This window comes from Glycine max, chromosome 9 (assembly GCF_000004515.6).
Source record: "Glycine max cultivar Williams 82 chromosome 9, Glycine_max_v4.0, whole genome shotgun sequence".
NCBI classification, from domain to species: Eukaryota; Viridiplantae; Streptophyta; class Magnoliopsida; order Fabales; family Fabaceae; genus Glycine; species Glycine max.
This window is the reverse complement of record NC_038245.2, coordinates 38438267-38448555: the sequence shown is the minus strand read 5'-3', so window position 1 is coordinate 38448555 and position 10289 is coordinate 38438267. Positions and strand designations below refer to the sequence as shown.

Genomic DNA, 10289 nt, shown 5'->3' with positions numbered 1-10289 from the left:
TCAAGCCACCCAAATTTGATACGACAAAAATCACTCATGACATATAAATAGTTTCAATATCCACCCATAAACACCCAAAATGGTAAAAAAAAAAATCCAAAAGTTTTCGTGTTTTTTCTTCTTCAATCAAATATATATGGGTGGCTAAGATTGTAACAAGACATTTTATTTTATTTTTTTAAAGTTTGTCAGATCCGAAAAACCAGCTACGAAGAATCGAACCTCACTTTAATTATTGTATATGAAATATATGAAAAAAAAATGTATAATAAGGACTAAGGAGTGTACGTCGTTGCTTATAGTTAATGTGCCATTAATTGTATATGATTGATATATGTTTATATCATTGGTTAATTTTATCAAAATGTACTTGGGTACTTGGCTGGCTAGCTAGGTCGGTAAAGAATCTAATCTTCCTAGATTTTGCAAAATGGAGTGCTGGTTCATTGCACACACACACAAAAGACAAATTTAAATCCACCTTCTTTAATTTGTCTTTCAAACACTTGTAGTATTCGTTATTGTTGTATACTTGTATATATTGAACGCTGATTGACTAAGTTATCTAGGTGATGATAAAACTATATATAAGATTAGGATTACAATCGGATCATATATATAGCCATTCCTCACACGACATGTGTTGCATTCCAGCTTGCAGTCAATAAGAAATGCCAAAAGATTGATTTGGAGGGTTCTTTTTCCAAAATTTTCTTGAAGAAAACTATTTTCTCTGGGATTTAGCAAAGTTAATTTTGGTGTTTCTTCATTGCATATCCGTGTGCTTCCGGCCACTGGCTGCATGGCTTAAAAGAAGAAGAAAAATAGATGTAAGGTGAAAATAAATGCATGCACGTAACTCATGATCACTTGGTTGGCCTTTTGCTTACATAAAATCAGGACCTATTTTAGATTACAGAACGAACAACTTGTACAATAATATAATAGGCTATATATAATTTTGTATTATAAACTTTTTTTATGATTTTTTTTCTAACTTTGCATGGAAACGAACCTTCCCTTAATCTAAATTTTTAAGTACCAAAATTAAAAGAAAAAACTAATTGTCTACAAATGAACAAACCTTTTCGATATCCCAGTAATAATGCATGTAATAAGGCTCTTTTATTTTTACTAATATTGTTTATCTTTGTCCCATGTGCAGAAGGGTGAATGAATGGATAAAATAAAAGAACTAGCAGGCTGTCTTTCTTGGACTAGAAGAGAAAATTTATTCACTACTCCATGTTAAATCGAAGAGGGAGGGAAATGCATGACCATGCTTTCTCTAAAGGCATCAATATCAATGTAAAATGTGCTCATGATGCCTATTCATTCTCCGACAACTGAACTTAGAAATCCTTCACTACCCTTCCATTGGTTGGCTAAAGACAAGCCAAAATGTTAAAAGGAAAAAAAATAACTCTGAAGATAATTTAATTTGAACTCTTTTCATCACCCTTCAGTGTGCCTCCAGTCTAATTTTTGTACGTGCATTATTGTGAGCTTGGGAAGATTGAGTTTCCCTCCTAATTTAATTACCAAGATCTTCAAATTACATTAAAAAATGCATTATTATATATAGAAAAAAAAATCTGTAGAGCATTTGATGACCCCGAAATATTTCTATCAACACACACTTCCCACTAGCCATGTGACGTGAATGAGTGAGCTAGTGGAGGGCTTTTCTTTATATTTCCACCACCAAAAATCTGCACTATGTCTCTATGCTATTCTGAATGTATCATTCTTTTAGGCGTACGCCACTATCTATGTGTTTTTATTGCTTCCTGACCCTCATTAACTATTCCAACAAGTCAAACTTGATCAATTATGCACACTAGAACTAAGCATTGTTTTCTGACAGTTGACATTACTTATATGCCATATGTATGATAATTTGATCTATACAAACAGTGTTTCAAACGCAAAACATTCTAACACAACTTTTGTAGATGTCATACTTCGTTCGCCAAATTAATTAAGAAATAGTGAAATTATAGTGGAATTTAAAGTGCATATTGGATATGTAATTATTTTCCATGATGATTTCATTATATTGAAGAATATTATATTTGCTAAAATAGAATGAACCTTGGACTTTAGTATAGATTAAGATTACAAAATATCAGTCAACGGAATTGATGAAGAACCTTTGGACCAAAACTGAAATTATTTTGTCACATTCTTGAGCGCATTCTATTACTACTCATCACTAATTAATATATAGTCTTACTTACGATATACAGCACTGTCAAGTTTTCTTTTACTTTCTTTATTTTTTTTCCCCTTTTTTACTTCGGTATGCTTAATGCGTCGTGCATGTGAGAGAGTCTAGTGAGAAATGAAATTTTTAATTAAGGCAGTTAGTTAATCATAGGAAGGAAACGAACAAATCAATATGAACAAAAACTATAAAAATTTCAAAAAAGAAACAGCCAATAATTACATGGCCCTATATCCTCATAAAATATAGCAGCATCTAAGAAAAAGCGTTTCTGTGCATTCAAACACAACAGAAAAGGTCTCTTTTACCAACTAAGAAATCAATAATACACCAGCCCCAGCCCCAGAAGCTTTTCCTCTAAACCCAAAAAGTTAAATAAATATATAAAACCAAAGTGCATAAACCCCCATTCCCCACACCCTAAACAAACACCATCACACAAAGCAAACAACTTCATCATGAGTGAAGCTTCTACGCGCATTTGGAGCGACTGAATCCTAATCAGAATTGACAATAAACCAACCCTATGATGACGCCACAATTTACCACACTCAGCCACTACAAACTGCATGTGGGTCTAAACTTTAAATACTTTAACTACACTTAACTCTCATCCCTCTCTTTCTAATTACGGTCTTCCACCTCACACCAGCATTCTAATAATCACACTTTCCCTTTATCCTCCTCTCTCCTCCTTTCTCTTCTTAAAGACTACACCTACCACACTCCTACTAATCTTATCAAATTATTTTCTTCTCTTTCTCTTTCCATGCAATATCTCAAAACACATGCTGCTCACCCCCCTAGCTCGGATCTCAAACCCCCCCGAAACCCCACAAACCCCACCAAAAAAAAAAGCTACAACCCCATTTCACCAAAATTCAATCTCCTCCCATCCCATCAAACCAAAAATCCAAATTTTTCCAAGGGCCCTGGGAAACCTGGCTCATCAAGGTCAAAACCGGCGCTGTCGCACAGCCTCACGAAGAAACCATCGTTTTTCCTCGTCGAAACCAAAAACGCGTCGCAGTTTTGTCTTTCGAGATCGCGAAACGTGATGTCGAAGCTCCTCCACCCTCTGGCAGTCCATCTCCGGACGCCAACGTCGTCCGCCTCCGAAAACGACGCCGTCTCCCTCGAAGGCGTGCGCAAGCTCATCTCGAACGACGAGTCTTTTCTCCTTAGCCTCGCCGTGGCCGAGTTCGCCGACTCGCTCCGACTCGTGGCCGACTCGGTCTCCCGACTCAGCAAAAACTGCCACGACCCCACTCTCCGGTCCTTCCATCGAGTCTTCACCGAGTTCGCCAACTCGGGACTCGACCCGCACGCGTGGACCCTCACAACCCCCAAAGACATCGAAACCAAACACAGAAAATTGCAACATTACGTGATCCTCACGGCAACGCTCCACAAGGAAATCGACGCGCTCACGCTCCTCGAAAGCGCGTTTAAAAAAGCGCTTCTCAACACTGACACAACCACCGAGCAACACAAGAAACTCAACGATCTTCAGCAGAAGATCTTCTGGCAGAAGCAAGAGGTGAAGAACCTGAAGGATCGTTCATTATGGAACAAAAATTTCGATGGGGTTGTTTTGTTGTTGGCTAGGTTCGTTTTCACCGTCTTAGCAAGGATTAAGGTTGTCTTCGGAATCGGACACAGTAGTAGTGTTCCCTTTTTGTCACGTAGTTTGTCTTCCGTTTATCCCTCTGATCATCAAAACCCTATTTCCAATTCTTGCTCCTTTGTATCTGGGCCGTTGAAAAGATCAAAACTTGGTGAAGAAAATGAGGATTTGCGAAGTGGATTTTTTGAGTCCAATTGCAAGGTGTTGAGGTTGAAGGGTGATGTTGATAGTGACGATGATACTTTGGGTGCTTCAGCTTTGGCTTTGCACTATGCAAACTTGGTGATGGTGTTAGAGAAGATGATAAAGTCACCCCAGTTGGTTGGGGTGGAAGCAAGGGATGATTTGTATGGGATGTTGCCAAGTAGCATAAGGTCATGTTTGAGAGCAAGGTTGAGAGGGGTGCACGTGGGGTTTTCAGCATGTGATGATCACGTGCTGGCTGGGGAGTGGAGGGATGCATTGGGGAGGATATTGGGATGGTTGGGACCTTTGGCACATAACATGATAAAGTGGCAGAGTGAGAGGAGCTATGAGCATCAGAACTTGGTTCCAAAGACCAATGTGTTGTTGTTGCAGACTTTGTTCTTTGCAAACAAGGAGAAGACAGAAGCTGCCATCACTGAGCTGCTTGTGGGGTTAAACTATGTTTGGAGGTTTGAGAGGGAAATGACAGCTAAGGCATTGTTTCAATGTACCAACTTTAATGGCTTGTTAAGCTTGCACAAGCCCTGCTAAGGATATATCATATATGGGTTTCTTCGTTGATTTTTTCCTTCTCTTTTTCTTTTCATTTTAAGCATCATGATCAAATTCTTAAAAAATGATCCGTGACTACAATTTCAACCGTTGCTTCAAGGTTTTTTTGTAGTCACTAGCTACAATAACAATTACAGCCATATATATAGGTTCTCTACAATTTCTTGCAACATCAAGGATCGTGATGGAACTATATCTGCTGTAATTTAAAACCTTGATTATGAGTTTTTTTCTGCTGCTGCCTTAATGAGGGTTCTAATTTTGTCTCTCTCTGGATTTATGGTGGTTGGTTGTAGGTAGTTAATTGAGGTAAGTTCAGATCCTTGAGGTTTGGTAATTTGCTTCTAACCCGGGTCTGTATATGTATGTAAATGATATATGAATTATGAGTAAAATCTCCAAGAAAATGCATGTGGGCTTTCATGATTCATATACCGTTCATAACCATGTGAAAATATTCCTACAGTTTATGTCATAATTAATTTTATCAACTGTTACATAGAGGGGTTTAATCAATTTATTAATGTTGGTTTTTATGGCTGTACCATTAGTGCCAGATTCAGCTCTCTGCGGTTATAGATTGAGGTCTGATACAGGAAAAACAACTCATCCTACATCCGATGGCGTGACATAATAAATATTACTTTAATATTTAATAAAATAAAAAATTAAAAGAAAAGAAAATATTTTAAAATGGGTGTGTTGTTTTGAGCGGTTGTTTGTTAAACATTAATCTTATGGATTATAATCAGTCCTTCCATATCTTGATGGCGTTAATTTCATTAAATATTCAGAGTGGAACGGGCCCTATATTATTATTGAAACTTATATTTGGATACTGTTTTTTTCTTACATCTCGTGGGGGAATCGGGAGGTGACATTTTGCCAATCATATTCTTACCACGATTGTATAACAACTTTTATTTCTTTGTTAAAGTATTTTTTACACATTATTTTATATTGTGTTGTTATTACTTAAATTGAAATATTTTTTTTACAATAAATTGAAATATGTTAATACGTATATACTAAGTATTAAATCCTAAGTACAAGTTTTTACTTGTATATTTAGCATGACGTAAATCTAAGTTCTATATAAATGTTCTTTAAATATTGTACATAAAGGTTTTTCTTGCCTTAAATGGCTGCATTTGTTTTTTGGTACAAAAAATGGCTGCATTATCTCCACTCACTAAATTCTCTTTACAAAAAAATATATTGGATATAATGTCAAAATATTCAATAGTTGAATTGTTGAAATTTACATGTATAAAAAGATTTCGGATGCCCTTTCAAGAAAAGGAGGGATTGGATGTAATAATAATTATCTATCGAGATTACTCTATAGGTAACTCACTGGTTTAATTTTTATGAATAGTAAATATTTTTATATTTTCAATTAATTAAAAATATTTAAATATGACTTATAAAATAATTAATTAAAAATAACAATCTTATCACATGATAATTTATAATTTGATGAAAATATAAAAAAAATACACTACCAACATATTTTAGAAGTATATACACTTATTTTAGAAGTATTGTTAATTACTATGCTTGATATTTTTTTTATAAATGTTAAATTTCGTTAATCCGAATTTTAAATTAATAGTTCTCCTTAAACGGGAACGTCCATTAACACATGCACAATGCAATACCTTTTTTTTCTCCACTTTTTAAAATCATAGATACATGAGGATATTCATAATTGAACTTCAAGTCAATTGGCAAAACTTGCAAGAGTTCTCTCTCAAAAAAGAAATGCAAGAGTCAAGTTTTAGTTTGTTTTTTTTAGAAGTCAAGTTTTAGTTATTAAGTGGTTAAATATATACAATTTAGATCTAAAACCATCGACATGCTTATTTATCATACTTTTGTGGTATTTTTTTGTTTCCTTTTTTATTTGTTCTTTCTTTTTTCCTGGGCTTAGCCAATAAAATTATGTTTTAAACCTTCTCTTTTCCTATCACACATCCAAACTCAACAGTGCTATAAGGTAGGTTGAAGAAAATTAAACTCAATCTTTCTGTTAGATATATTAATTTGAAAGTCAATACGTTTTGTATCTATGATAGTCAGCCCCCATTGTTTTCACGCTCTTAGTTTTTCATAACTTTAAAAATTAACTAGCATAAATACAAAACATATTTAACTTTCAAATAAATCTAATAATTAAAAAGATTGGGTTTAATTTTCTCATACCTACCTTATAACACTCTTGAAGTGGACTTTCGGATGTGTGATAGGAAATTAGGAATAGAGAGGGATCAGAAACATAACTTTATTGGCTACGAAAGAAATTTTGTTGAGAGTCAAATCAAGCTACTCTAGCACTGGTAGAGCCAATAGGACCTTTAGATCTATGAACAAAGTTACAAATCATAACCGTAAAGTAAAATAAGAAAAGGAAATAGAAAGAAACGTTGTTTGTAGGAAGCTTTAGGACACCCTAAACTCAATACAGAAAACTAATGTAACTTAATAATTCGTCTCTTTCACTACCCGTCTTAATTTTATTGTTAGTATTTTGTGAAAGCTAGTATTGTTAAGGCATTTGGGCCCTAATCAATTATTTGATTTAATTATTAAAAAACATTTATAGAGGACAAAATTCATTTTTTTTCCTCAACTTTTTCGTATCCATTGTTATTTTTTAGTTTCCTTTGCTCTCTTTTCTTCTTTTTTTGGATCTTCCTTTCATTAGCAGACACAGCTCACAAGTTTGCAAATAACAAGTGGTCCAATTTGTTCAAGTTTCCAATAAATGTCTCCCCTTTTTCAATATTTATAACTCTTAGGCCCTACTAAACATCATTGGCCAAGCAACTATTTGTATTTTTTTACTGTGTAACTTATGTAGGAATAAATAGGAAGATTGAACCCCACCTTCTCAATCCTATCTCTTCTATATGGCTCTTTAAAAAAATGATACTCTTTCTCTTTATTTGATCTTGAGTAGTTAATCAAAATAAAGATGGCACACGGCTTTATTGAGAGTTTCACCATTTTTTTTTCTTTTTCTCTTTGTTTAATTAAGTTTTTTTCTTTTATTGATGTACGCAAATATTTACTAACCTTTGTGGATAACTAATATTTATTAAAAAAATCTATCCAATCACATTTAGTAAGACTAATATTCTTAACTGCACTTCTTTTTTTTCAGAAAACTCAAATTTAAAATATTATTTAAAAGATTAGAATCTAGTTTTACTGGAACCAATGTAATGTTAGTAATTTAGCCAAAAGAAATGCTTAAGTGAAAGAAGATAAATTGAAGACATCTTCTGATTTTTATTTCTTTTGAAGGTCAAGACATGTCTTGAGATATATGAGAAGAGGTTCTCTAGGCATTTGACCTGTTGTTACACCCATGTGGTGGTGACAGGTGAATTCAAGTGGGCCTAAACATGATTGGGTTTACATGTTTTGGTTTTATATTTTGTACGCATCCCCTACATCATAATTTACAACGAAAATACATTTTCCTGTTCATTTGAAAATTGAGTATTATTAATCAAATTTTCAATTAAAGTATTTCATCATTTATATTTCAAATAATCAAGAAAACCTAAAAATTTGCAATGTTTGACCAAATTAGTATTTGACCTAGTATTTTCAGCTACTACAGTTCTTTCATGAAGACAATGTTAAAAATTCATAAAATTATGAAGGCCACCAGTTTCGCGATAATATGTAAATTTCAAAATTTATTTGAAACTGGACCCACTTTTGATATAGGGAAGTTGAAAGTTAATTTTTTTATGAAGGCAATGTTAAAAATTCATAAAATTATGAAATTCATATCTGAGTATTTTACAGTAAAATTATTTGTGCTTGGATGATTTTATCCTAAAACCAAGTTAGTAGTATAAGTTATTATATATTTTTGGATTTAATGTAAAAGATACCTAAAGTTGAAGTCAAACTTGTCTGATTTTGTACATAAATTCACATTAACTGGTATTTTAATTGCCTAAAAAAAACATGAATCCAAACATGTAATCGGGAGATAAAAAATAAAATGATGGAACGATTCTATTATATTTCATTCTATCCTATTATTGTCTCCAATTCAAACAATAAAAACTTGTCTGTCTCATCTTTTTTTTTTCATTCTATTCCACCAATCCAAATATTATCTTAATTTATTGAAGTTTTAATTGTTTTTTCTCTCTAAATTATGTTAATATGTACTTTTAGTCTTTCAATATTTGGTGTCATGCACGGATCTTAGGTTTACAATTTACAAATTCTTATTTTATTATAGTTTTTAATATATTTGTAATGTCTCTTTATTTTAAATATATATATTTATATATGTCTCTATGTTTTTGCATGTTTATATACTTGTAAAACATATATTTATACTAAAAGTAAATAATTTTGAATTTTTATATTTATACTAAAATTATATTAGAGCAACCGAACTTATATATAATTAAAGTTATTTAAGTAATTTTAAATTACAAATATCCATAAGTTTAAGTTATTACTTACTCATGCTCCTTTAACAGGCGAGTAGAGTAAAAAATGATTTATTTTGCTATTACATGTAAATACTCATTAAATTATCTATTTTTAATCCATATTTTAACCCAAACTAAAAGATGAATCAAACAAAAGTTGAAGATTCACATACGAAATAATATTTTTATATATATAACAAGTATATATATATATAATATTTTTATATTATATATATTAGTCATTCAAAACCATAATTATCATTTTATTCCATACATGCTCATTCATCACATTATACTCATCATCTTCAAAAAAAAAAAAAACACCACAACCGAGAGATCAATTTTAATATTACATTAAAGTATTTTTCTTTGAAGTAACATATGAAATGTGAGAGAAATCATTACCAAGGGAAAACATACTTTGTCCAACTTATCAAACTGGAAAATGAAACATTAATAATAAAGACTAAACAAAAGGAAGAATAATAAAAGTTAAACAATAGAAAAAAGGAAAGAAAGCAAAGCATATAAAGGGACGAATAAAGAATACATTTGGAATTTAAGATAGAAATTAAATTTAATTAAAATAATTAATAAATAATCAAACCGAAAAGATAGACAATCTTAATTACATATAATTGATTTAGAATAATTATAATTGAATATTTAATTGGTGGATTACTTATAATTAACTAACAACAAGCAAATTTCATAATACTAATCAATTTTTTTTATTAATTAATTAAATAATTTTCATTTTAATAAATATATTTAAAACTTTTTATCAGAAAATTAATTATTAAAAATTTATATATGAAAATATATTAAATTTTTTCTTATTGTAAATTTAATCATATCAAAATTAATATCTAAAAAGTATACTAAAAACATTTTATTTTTTAATATTTTAGAATAAATTAAACTTACAAACATATTTTTAAATACAATCTAAATCAAAATAATGATTTAAAGCATAAGAAAATATAGTTTTAAAAGACGTTGAATATCTGATTTTAAATATTCATATTGTTTAATTGAATTATATTTTTTAATAACCAATATATGTATTAATATTTAAATTTAATTTGTTATCGAATCAAATTATTATGAATTATCAAATCATAACATGTGTCATCAAATCTTGAGAAGGGATTTGATTTCAACATGTTATCCAAACTGTTTTTTTTATTCTCATATATATATATAT

General features: G+C 31.2%; 1 non-coding gene across 1 annotated transcript; it reads left to right on the top strand.

Annotated features, from left to right (window-relative positions):
- Window positions 1-2555: 2555 nt before the first annotated feature.
- On the top strand, window positions 2556-5043 carry LOC100812990 (protein PSK SIMULATOR 1). The gene has a single exon (XR_003262950.2). It is a non-coding gene; the product is annotated as a protein PSK SIMULATOR 1 (transcript).
- Window positions 5044-10289: the final 5246 nt, after the last annotated feature.